Genomic DNA, 11,903 nt, shown 5'->3' with positions numbered 1-11,903 from the left:
TGGGTAGCAGGAGGGGCTGGTGATTGTGGGGTGGCAGGTGGGTGCTGGGGGTATGGGGTGTGGGGTGGCAGGTGGGGGTGGTGTGTTTGGAGTGGTGGAGAGGGTTGGCAGGTGAGGGGTGGGAGGAGGAAAAAGAGGCCATAGGGGCGATTAATGGTGGTGGAAGGAGACTTGACTTGAAGGCAGTGAGCACACAATGCGATATACAAACGATGCATTATAGAATGGCACAGCTGACCTATGCAATTTTATTAATGAATGTATCCCAAATAAGTTTGATTAAAAATAAATAAAAGGTGGGTCTACTGACTGTGATTAGGTTATGAGGGTGGAGCCCACATGAATAGGATTAATATCCTTTTAAAAGATCCCCCAATGCTAGACTTATCAGCGGTTCACTCTATATGTTATATTAATGTCAAACCACTATTATATACACTGGAAACTAATATTGAATATCATCTCTAATTGAAAAAAATTAAATTAGTAAAATAATTTTTAATAAAAATAAAAATGCAAATCAGAGTGATCTTTAAAAAATATAAATCAGATCAGTACACTCGGTGCCTAAAAGCCTTAAGCGCTCCAGCAGGGGTCAGCTATCCAGACAGAATCCTGCCTGTGAGGGTGTGACACTGCTGGGAGAGGAATGCCCTGTCTTCTTCCTCCAGTAGCTCCCTTCACTGCTCTGGTGACATGTGGCACTGGTGCAGGCAGAACTGTGCTTCCATGAGCGTGAGCTAAGCATCACTTTGGTTGCTTTGTTCTAGTGAATGAGCAGACACAGAAAAAAAAATTTTAAAAAATCTTAATGGTTCTAATAGCATTTCAACCCACCCAAGGGACCTGTAACTGCCCTTTTCTGCCGCCCAGCCAGCCTGGCTCACACAGCCTTGAGGAAAGAAGGCAGGGTTGGTGCTGCACAGGCTGCCATTGAACATGCATCTGGTCAGACATCTGAAGAGAACTGCAGTTACCTTAGGATGGAAATGGACGGTCACATCTGCTGGGATCAGGCATACAAGAGGGGACTAAACTGTGTGGGAAATAGTGACCGGGTCCGAACTGCATGACCCCGCCATGCTCTCACTCTCCAGCTACAACCAGGGGACCATGAATAGTCCACAGCAGGAACCAGCGCCATGGCCTCTGACAGCCCACTGACCCTCTGCAAAGCCCTTGAGCTCACATGGCTGATGTCAGACTATACATCCCCGACACCCTAAGTCCGGCCATGAGGACTGTTTGGACCTTTTAATTCTACTCTTACAAGAAAGCCCCGTCTGAGTCTCTTGTACACTGCTCAAAGGTGTGTGAGGACCCAGTAGGTGGCAGCTAGACCTGGTATACCATGGGGCATTTGCTGAGTGGCCTCAGTCCCTGCACAGTCACCAAGTTTAAACCTGTATCAATCTGATGACCACCGCTCGCCCCTTCCTGGGGACTCACTGAGAAACCACCTCATGCAACTTGAGTCCCTCCAGAGGCTCTTTGAGTGACCAAGACTAACAGGCACCCACATGTGGAGGTGGGCAGAGGCAGAACACAGGGCGCCTTGGGACTTTTGCTGACCTTCCCTCATCCAGTGCAGGTAAAAGGCAGACTTGGTGCACTGCTTGGACCTTCCTGCTCTCACTCTGAACCAGCAGAGGCAGCAACACACTGTGAATTGTTTTCAGCTCCAAATAGAGTGCCCAAGGCCAGTCACAGGATGCATCTGACATTGGCCAGCACCAGAGTCCCACTCACTTGCATGCAGGACAACCCACACAGGGGCCAACTGCAGATGACATCAGAGCATGATCCAGTTGCTTCACAAGCGGCATGTCCAAGGGAGATCTTACAGGACAGCAGAACCTGCTGAGGCGAATTCTGCTCCATGTGGACAGCACCTGTGCAGCAGCTCATTCAATGTGGTCAGGGGTGATCCTCACAGTCAGCCACCCTGAAGGTCAGCCACATACTTAAATAGGCCAATAGCAACATATAGACTCAACTACAACAGGAGAGCCCATAGAACACACACAAGGGACATTCTTAGAACACTCAGCTCTGGAAAAAAGAAGACTGTGACAATACGTCCCTCAGGACACCTACTACATAAGGCCACACTACCAAGAATGGGTGTCTAATAGTCTAATACATAGATATATAACCACCCAAATAGCCAAAATGGGGACACAAAGAAAAATTTTCCCCATTAAAGTACATCAGACACGTTCAAAAATCAAAATCAGTGAAGTAGAGGCAAGTAACCTACCAGATACAGAATAAAAAAAATGCTTATAAGGATCCTACATGAACTTAGAGGAAGAATTTAAGAAATCAATAAAAACTTCAATAAAGAGATAGTAAGCATGAAAAATAAGTTAGGAATAAAGGATACAATGTCTGAAATGAATAGTACACTAGAAATCATGGGCAACTGAATGAAGCAGAGGATTGAATCTGTTTGGAAGACAAGGTAGCAGAAGACAATCAGAGAAGAAAAAAAAATTAAAAATGGGGACTGTTTAAGGGATCTTTGGGACAAAATGAATCCTAACAACATGAATTGCATCAAATGAGTACAAGAAGGAGAAAAGAAAGAGCAATGGATCGAGAGCTTATTAAAGGAAATAATGACGGAAACTTCCCAAACCTGGTGAAGGAAAAAGGCAAGTCCAGGAGGCACAGTGCATCCCAAGTAAGATGAATGCAAAAAGTCCCACAACAAAACACATCATAATTAAAATGGCAAAGATTAAAAACAAAGAGAAAAAGCAGTAAGAGAAAGGTACTTAGTTACCTACAAGAGAGCTCCCATAAGACTACAGCACATTTCTCAATAGAAACATTTCAAGTCAGAAGGATTGGCAGAAAATATTCAGTGTGATGTAAAGGAAGGAACTACAACCAAGACTCTACCCAGCAAGGCTTTCATTTAAAATTGACAGAGAAATAAAGAACTTTTCAAACAACCAAAAGCTAAAGAAGTTTCTTACCACCAAACTAATATTAAAGAACTGTTAAAGGGTCAAGAAGGAGAAAAAAAGAGGAACATAGTTAAAAGAAGAGAATGGAAAAATATACATACTTATCAATAATCATTTTAAATGTGAATGCTCCAATCCAAAACATGGTAGCTGAATGGATAGGAAAACAAGACCTACCTCAAAAAGAGATATACAGACTAAAGGGAATAGAAAAAATATATTTTATGCAAATGAAAATGAAAAAAAAAAAAGCTGGGGTAGCAATACCTATGTTTGACAAAATAGACTTACGAAGGCTATCTTAAGAGACAACTAAGGACCCTACATAATGATAAAGGGAGCAATCCAACAAGGGGACATAACCTCTGTAAACATTTATGTACCCAACATAGGAGCACCTAAATATATAAAGCAAACCTTGATGGACAAAAAGGGAGAGATTAACAGCTATCCAGGCATAGGAGGGGATCATAATGCCCATTGACATCAATGGATAGATACCCCAGATAGAAAATCTAAAAGGAAAATATGACTTTAAATGACATCCTTTTTAGTTGGTATCTGAAGAGCATTTCACTGCAAAGCAGCAGAATATACATTCTTTTCAAATGCACATGGATAGACCACATGTTAGAACACAAAACATGTCTCAATAAATTTAAGAAATTGAAATCATATCAAAAATGTTCTCTGACATAAACGGGAAAAAACTAGAAATCAATCAGAAGAAAAAAAAACTGGTATACAAGTGATATATTATATAATTGTATACACCTAAAACCTGTCACCTCAATAAATCCAATAAAAAACGAAAAAAAAAATAGAATAAGAAGCAAAAAAAACCAAAAAACAAACAAAACAAAAAAACAAAACCAAGAACAACAACAAAAAACAAAGAAAATCTTTCTGGAGATAGATATTGGTGATAACTGCACAAATTCATGGTACTTAATGCAACTGAATTGTATACTTAAATGTGGTTAAAATTGTAAATCTTATGTTACATACATTTTGCAATAGAATATTATCAGGTAAAAAAGAAAATGTAAAACACATAAAGACATAGAGGCTAAATAACATGTAACTAAACAATACATGGGTTAATAATGAGATCAGAAAAGAAATCAAAAGATAACTTGAAGCAAATGAAAATGAGAGCACAACAGCCCAAAATCTATGGGACACAGCAAAAGTAGTTCTAAGAAGAAAATTCAAAACATTACAAACCTACCTCAAAAAACAAGAAAAATCTCAAATGAAGAATCTAACTTCACACTTAGAACTAGAAAAGAGAAAAACAAACAGTTCAAAATGAGAACAAAGGACGTATTGGAGATCAGAGCAGAAATAAGTAAAATAGAATCTAAAAAAATAAGATCAATGAAGCGAGAGTTATTCAATGGTTAGAACATCCACACACCAAAGTGTTGTGGTTCAATTCCTGGTCAAGAGCATGTACCTGGCATGCAGGCTCAATTGCTGACCCTACTTGGGCATGTGCAGAAGAGAACTGATCGATGTGTCTCTCTCACAGGAGTGAGGGAACCAATTAACCAATTGACATTACTCTCTCTCTCTCCTCTCTCTCTCTCTCTCTCTCTCTCTCTCTCTCTCTCTCTCTCTCTCTTTCTCTATATCTCAGCCTCTCCACCTACTTCACTTTCTTTCCCTCCATCCCTTCCAATCTCTCAAAAAAAAATTAATTGCAAAAAATATCCTCTGGTGATAATTAACAACCACAAAATAATAAAAAAAAAAAAAACCACACAATTAACAAACATTTATTCAGATTCATCAAGAAAAAAAAAAGTGAGGATTCCAGCTAATAAAATCAAAAATGAAAGAGAAGTAACAACTGATTACACAGAAATACAAAGGATTGTAAGAAAATGTTAAAAACAACTATGTTCCAAAATTGAACAATCTGAGCAAAATGGATAAATTGCAACAAATATACAATCTTCCAAAATCAATCAGGAAGAGGAAGAAAATCTGAATGGATCTACTACAACTAATGAAATTGAAGGAGTGATACAAAAAACCCCAAAAACAAAAATGCTGAACCAGATGGCTTTATAGGTGAATATTACCAAACATTCAAAGAAGAACTAATACCTGTTGTTCTCAAACTATTCAAAAATTCAAAAGAAGGGAAGACTCACAATCTCGTTTTATGAGGCCAGTATTTATCCTAATTCCAAAATCAGATAGAGACACTAAAAAAAAAAAAAATGGGCCTATATCCGTGATGAACATAGATGCTAAAATCCTCATCAAATATTAGCAAACTGGATCTAGCAATACATTGGGAAGATTAAACATCACGATCAAGTGGGGTTAATTCCTGGGATATGCAAGACTGGTACAATATCTGCAAATCTATAAAAATGGCACAGCTTAAATAAAATAAGGAATAAAATTACATGATCATATCAATAGATGCAGAAAAGGCACTTGACAAAATCCAGTGCCCATTTATGATAAAAGCTCTCAGCAATGTGTGAATAGAGGGAACATACCTCAACATAACAAAGGTCATATATGACAAATCTATAGCCAATATCATACTACATGGACAAAAAGTAAAAGTGATTCCCTTAAGATCAGGAACAAGACCCTACCACATTCGCCACTCTTATTCAACATAATACTTGAAGTCATGCCAAAGCAGTTAGAAAAAAAAAAAAAAGCATTTGATTGGAAATGAAGAAGTAAAACTGTCATTATTTGAAGATGATGTAATACTGTACATAGCCCAAAAGATGCCACAAAAAATTATTAGAACTGATCAATTAATTGATTACATTAGCAGGATACAAAGTAAATGTCCAGAAATCAGTTGCATTTTTAGACACCAATAATAAACTATCAGAAGGTAAACTAAGAAGGCAATCTGATTTACAATTGTTTTTGCATCCACAAAAATAAAATACCAAAAAATAAATTTAACCAAGGACTTAAAAGACCTGTACTTCAAAAATTATAAGATACTGAAGCAAGAAAATAAATAGCTGGTGGGTGTGGCTCAAAGTTCAGAGTGCCTGCCCATGCACTGAAGGGTCAAGGGCACCATACTGTGTCAAGGACACATACCTCAGCAGCAGCTTCCATCCCAATCCAATTCTCTCTCACATCATTGGTTCTCTCGCCCTCCCTCTCTCTCTTTCCTACTTCTCCTCTTCCCTCTCTTCTTTACTTCCACTCTCTCTAGAAAAGCAATGAAAAAATATCCTCCAATGAGGATTAACAAAAAAGGAAGGAAAAAAAGATATTGAAGAATGATGAAAGAAAGAACGAAAGAAAGAAAGAAAGAAAGAAGGTTGAAGAAGATACAAATAAGTGAAATCATATACTATGTTCATGGATAAGAAGAATTTTCATCATTACAATGTCCATGCTAACCAAAGCAATCTATATATTGAACACTATTGCTATCAAGATACCAATGGTGGAGTTCACAGAAACAACAAAAATATTTCAAAAATACATATGGAACAAAAACAACAAAAAAAATACAGCAATCTTGAAAAAGAACAAAGATGGAGGAATCACACTACTTGGTATCAAACTATACTACAAGGCCATTGTAATAAAATATTGCATGGTAATGACATAAAAACAGACATATCAATCATTGGAATAGAATAAAAATCCAGAAATAAACCCATTTGTTTATGGTCAATTAATAATTGACCAAAGACACAAGAATGTACAATTGGGGAAAGATAACCTGGGAATATATCTGAAGAAACCTAAACACTGATTCAAAAAGATCTATGCTCCACTATGTTCACTGTAGCCTTACTTACCATAGCCAATATTTGGGAGCTGCCCAACTGCCCATCAGCAGAGGAGTGGATAAAAGCTGTGGTACATTAACACAATGGAATACTACTCAGCTGTAGAAAAGAAGGAAGTGAAGGAAATCTTACCCTTTGGGGCAGCCTGGATGGACCTGGTGAGTATTATGTTAAGGGAAATAAGCCAGTTAGAGAAATACAAATATCTTAGGATTTACTTTACTTATATGTGGGATCTAATCAACAAAATAAACTAGCAAAAACAAATAGAAACGGACTCATAGATACAGAGAAGTGACTGACAGCTGTCATAGGGGAGGGTGGTTGAAGGGCTGGGGGAAAAAGGTGAAGGGATCAAGCAAAGAACAAAAACCTCATAGACACAGACAGCAGTATGGAGATTACCACAGGGAAAGGTGTTGGTAGAAGAGGGTCCAGCAAGGATAAACGGTGATGGAAGGAGACCTGACTTGGGGTGGTGAACACACAGTACAATATACAGATGATGTATTATAGAATTGTGTACCTGGAAGCTATATAATTTTATTAACCAATATCATCCCAAAAATTCAGTTAAATAAAAAAAGAAAAAAAAGAACATCCTGACACATGCTGCAACCTGGGTGGACCCTGAAGACATGATGCTCAGTGAAACAAGCCAGTCACAGAAAGACAAATACTGTGTGATCCCACTCACATGAGGCCTCTGGAGCTGTCAGTCATAGAGACAGAGGTAAGATGGAGGGGACCAAGGGTGGGGAAGGAGGATGGGAGGTGTTTAGAGTTTCAGTTGGAGAAGAAGGGACCAGTGATGGTGATGATGGTGGTGACAACTGCAGAAAACTATGAACATACTTAACACCACTAAATTGTGCATAAAAATAGTTAAAATGGTAAATATTACTGTGATAAACATATTTTAAAATTAAACAGCAACAAAAGCAAAAAAAAAAAATAGAAAGCCATGTTTTACAAACAGAACCTTGGTAGGACATGCTCAGGCTCCCTGAACTGCTGCTCTCACATGGCCTCCTAACACACAGTGGTGAGAAGAGCCTGGTGTCTGAGGGCTGCTGAGCAAACTTGGACAAGCCCTGGTCCCCTTGTGTCTACCTTACAGGCCTATTGAGAGAAGCAAAGGATGCCACGTGTGGGGAGTCACCATTGTGCAGAGAGGGCACACCCAGGGCAGGAACTGCCTTCTCACTTCGAGGGCAACTGAGCAGCCCTGCAGGGATGGATGGAACCCCGCATGAAGCCTGCACCCCCAACAGTCTGTGGAGCCCCCACGTGAAGAGGCCAGCTGACAAGTGTCAACAGGGCTTAAAATGGTAACCTTTTTAAAATGATTATGTGAATACATGTGTTAATATGAGGCAATTTATTTCATGTAATAAGTGTGCTATTATAACTCATAAGGCTCTCTTGGTGATGAGTCCACTACAGGACATACATTAGAAGGAGATGGAATTGTTCTGTCAGTGTGGTTCTGTTGTAGTTAGTTAGTTTCATTTAAATTATTTTCTAATTGATCTTAGAGAGAGTGGAAGGGAGAGAGAAACATTGATGAGATGGCTCCTGGTGAACCAGTGACCTTTTGATGCAAGGGATGATGCTCAAGCAACTGAGCCACTGTGGCCAGGGCGAGGCTGTCAGTGTTTTGTGTGACTTATGAAATCGACTTATGAAATTTCATCAACAGTTTCCTTGGGTTTCCTCAAACTCCCTCCTGGCGTGCCCCTCCCACAGATTCCAGGCCACTTTGGCAGACAAAGAGCAGCACAACAGTAACAAGCATTAAAAGACAGAAAGAGAAAGGAACAGAAAGCCAGTCATGAAACCACAGGACCACTCAGAGCTTAAGAAAATGCGGAGCTCTGCAGCATCTTCAGGTCCCATCCTCTCTCTTCTCCATCGCTAATTATGTTTTCCTTTCTTTCTAGTTGTCTGCTGAGATGCATCTTCTCTGAGAGAAGAGAAAGAAGTGGGAGCCCTGCCACTGGCTGAGGGAGGGAAATGCTGCAGCCTGGCTCCCTCCTCAGGATGTTCCCATGAGAGCCCAGGCGCCCAGCAGGCTCCCTCCCTGTCTCCTTTCACAGGAATCTCCATGGACACCTCAGCGCTGTGGGACTCAGATGGAGGACCACATTTTCAAAACAGCATAGGCCACGGGCAGTGTCAGTATAGCAAAGGCACATGGAAGCATCAGTGAGAGTAGGAAAGGTGGCGGGATACTCATATTTACTATGAGTTGGTTAGTAGTAAGGGATCAAGAGATATAAAGGAAGAACATTATGGAAATGATTTTATTATGAAAGCTGCAGATCCATTGAAACATCTGCTTATTGCTGTATCACATTCTTTGAGAATAATGGTGTTTTGGTTTGCTTCTTAAATAAAGTCCATATCCCATGTTATGGTGAAGGTGTCTCTTACTGACAGGAGAATTTCTTTTTGAAGTATTAATATTTCTATTAATAAATAGAATTTTTTTCATTTATAAACAGAAAACTTAACAGAAATTAGTTCCCTCTATGAAGCTCTTTGTTATTAAATGCTGAGACTTTAACTTTTGAATCTGTGATCAGGTACCTGAAGCAGGAATACAAATAGTGCACCAGGAAGTTTCAGCCAGGAGTACTTCCCTCATTTATAAATAAAATGTCAATGCTCTGGCTATAAAACTGCCCTAAAGTGAAAATACTAATATGTACTAATAGACTATCAACAAAGGTAACTGTATTAATTGAAACAATAATTTCAAAGTTTTCTGGTTTTATTTTAGTAGACTTTTTCTATATTTCTTACACTCTAAATATTCTATTTCTACCCAATTCGTTTTATAATCTATCAACTTACCAACTACTTCCAAAATCAGAACCCTTTTCGGATCTTCTGCCTCCTCTACCTTGCCTCAAAACCATAATTCTCAGCCATCTTCCCTCAGACCTCCTCCCAAAAATCAGTGTGGGAAATAAGAGATGTTGACAGGAATGTAAAAAATGGATCCGGGACAACAAGATTTTGCAAAAGCCCACAAGGGGGTACACCAAGAGTGTCTACCTCAGGTAATTGGGACACTTAGCACAGAAAGCCACTCTATCGACACAGAGAAGCATAAAAAATGCCAAGACAAAGAAACAGGACACAAATGACAGAAATGGAGGAAAGCAAACTACTGGATATAGAGTTCAAAACCACACTCCTTAGGTTTTTCAAGAATTTCCTAGAAACCGCCGATAAATGTAGTGATATCCTCAAGAAATCTAGTGAGACCCTCAATGTTGTGATAAAGGACCAACTAGAAATTAAGCATACACTGACTGAAATACAGAATATTATACAGACTCCCAAGAGCAGACCAGAGGATTGCAAGAATCAAGTCAAAGATTTTAAATAAGAAGAATAAAAAAACACCCAACCAGAAAAGCAAAATGAAAAATAATCCAAAAATACGAAGATAGCGTAAGGAGCCTCTGGGACAACCTCAAGCATACCAACATCCGAATTATAGGGGTGCCAGAAGATGAGAGAGAGCAAGATATTGAAGACCTATTTGAAGAAATAATGACAGAAAACTTCCCCTACCTGGTGAAAGAAATAGACTTACAAGTCCAGAAAGTGCAGAGAACCCAAAACGAAAGGAATCCAAAGAGGACCACACCAAGACACATCATAATTAAAATGCCAAGAGCAAAAGACAAAGATAGAATCCTAAAAGCAGCAAGAGAAAGACAGTCAGTTACCTACAAGGGAGTACCCATACTACTATCAGCTGATTTTTCAACAGAAACTTTGCTGGCCAGAAGGGAGTGGCAAGAAATATTCAAAGTGATGAATGCCAAGAACCTACAACCAAGATTACTTTATCCAGCAAAGCTATCATTCAGAAGTGAAGGTCAGATAAAGAGCTTCACAGATAAGAAAAAGCTGAAGGAGTTCATTACCACCAAACCAGTATTATATGAAATGCTGAAAGGTATCCTTTAAGAAGAGGAAGAAGAAGAAAAATCTAAAGATACAAATTATGAACAACAAATACACATCTATCAACAAGTGAATCTAAAAATCAAGTGAATAAATAATCTGATGAACAGTATGAACTGGTGATTATAATAGAATCATGGACATAGAAAGGTAATGGACTGACTATTCTTGGGGGGAAAGGAGTGTGGGGGGTGCCGGAAGAGATTGGACAATAATCATGCACCTATGCATGAGGACAGTGGTTGGGGAGTGAGGGCAGAGAATGGGGTGGGAACTGGGTGGAGGAGAGTTATGGTGGGAAAAAAGAGGAACCAATGTAATAATCTGAACAATAAAGATTTAATTTAAAAAAAAAAGGAGGAAGAAGAAGAAGAAAAAGATAAAAAACATATGAACAATAAAATGGCAATAAGTACATATAATCAACACTTGAACCTGAAAATCAAAATAAATGAATAAGAAATCTAATTAACAGAATAAACTGGTGAATAAAATAGAATCAGAGGCATGGAAAAAAAAAAGAAAGAAATGGATCCAGGTTTTGCTCTATGTAGTGCTGAGGACCTCCTTCTTCTGAGACCCCCTGAAAATGGACCAGAAATCTTTCTGAGTGCAACCTGACTGCTCTTGTCCACCTAGAACACTCTATAGTCCACAACAACCCCTAGAAAGCACAGGAACCCATGAAAGTGAAGAACCCTGAAGCTGAAGTTTCATTAGTTTTAATGGTTAAAACCCTGTGAGTGTGTTATATGTAAACTAGAGGCCTGGTGCATGAATTTGTAATGGGTGTCTGGCCTGCTGGGGGAATGGTATGTGGGAGGTTGGCTGGCCAGACCCACCCCAGATTGGAAGGGGGGGGCTATCTTGAGATGGGCTGTTGGCAGTCACGCCCTGCCCCCTGGTCAAACTCCCAGTCTAACTCCCATTTTAGGGGACAATTTGCATATTAGCCTTTTATAATATAGGCTGTGTTGACACTGCAAAATATGAAACCAGTGAGAACTGTATCAAACATGCACACAGTCAAACCTCATTAAAGCCTTCTAAACCAACAACAGAGTTGTGAACAATCTCATCTAGGCTAATTTGTGAGCTTCCTATCCCACTGCTCTCCCACCCTGTCATGTCCACTGTCAGT

At 39.2% G+C, this 11,903-nt stretch overlaps 1 non-coding gene across 1 annotated transcript; it reads left to right on the top strand.

The window, feature by feature from the left end:
• The first annotated feature begins 584 nt into the window (after positions 1 to 584).
• On the top strand, positions 585 to 786 carry LOC132214080 (small nucleolar RNA SNORA74). The gene has a single exon (XR_009448176.1). It is a non-coding gene; the product is annotated as a small nucleolar RNA SNORA74 (small nucleolar RNA).
• Positions 787 to 11,903: the final 11,117 nt, after the last annotated feature.

The sequence above is a fragment of the Myotis daubentonii genome, chromosome 12, assembly GCF_963259705.1.
Source record: "Myotis daubentonii chromosome 12, mMyoDau2.1, whole genome shotgun sequence".
In the NCBI taxonomy this organism is placed as follows: domain Eukaryota; kingdom Metazoa; phylum Chordata; class Mammalia; order Chiroptera; family Vespertilionidae; genus Myotis; species Myotis daubentonii.
This window is presented reverse-complemented; position numbering and strand designations above follow the sequence as displayed.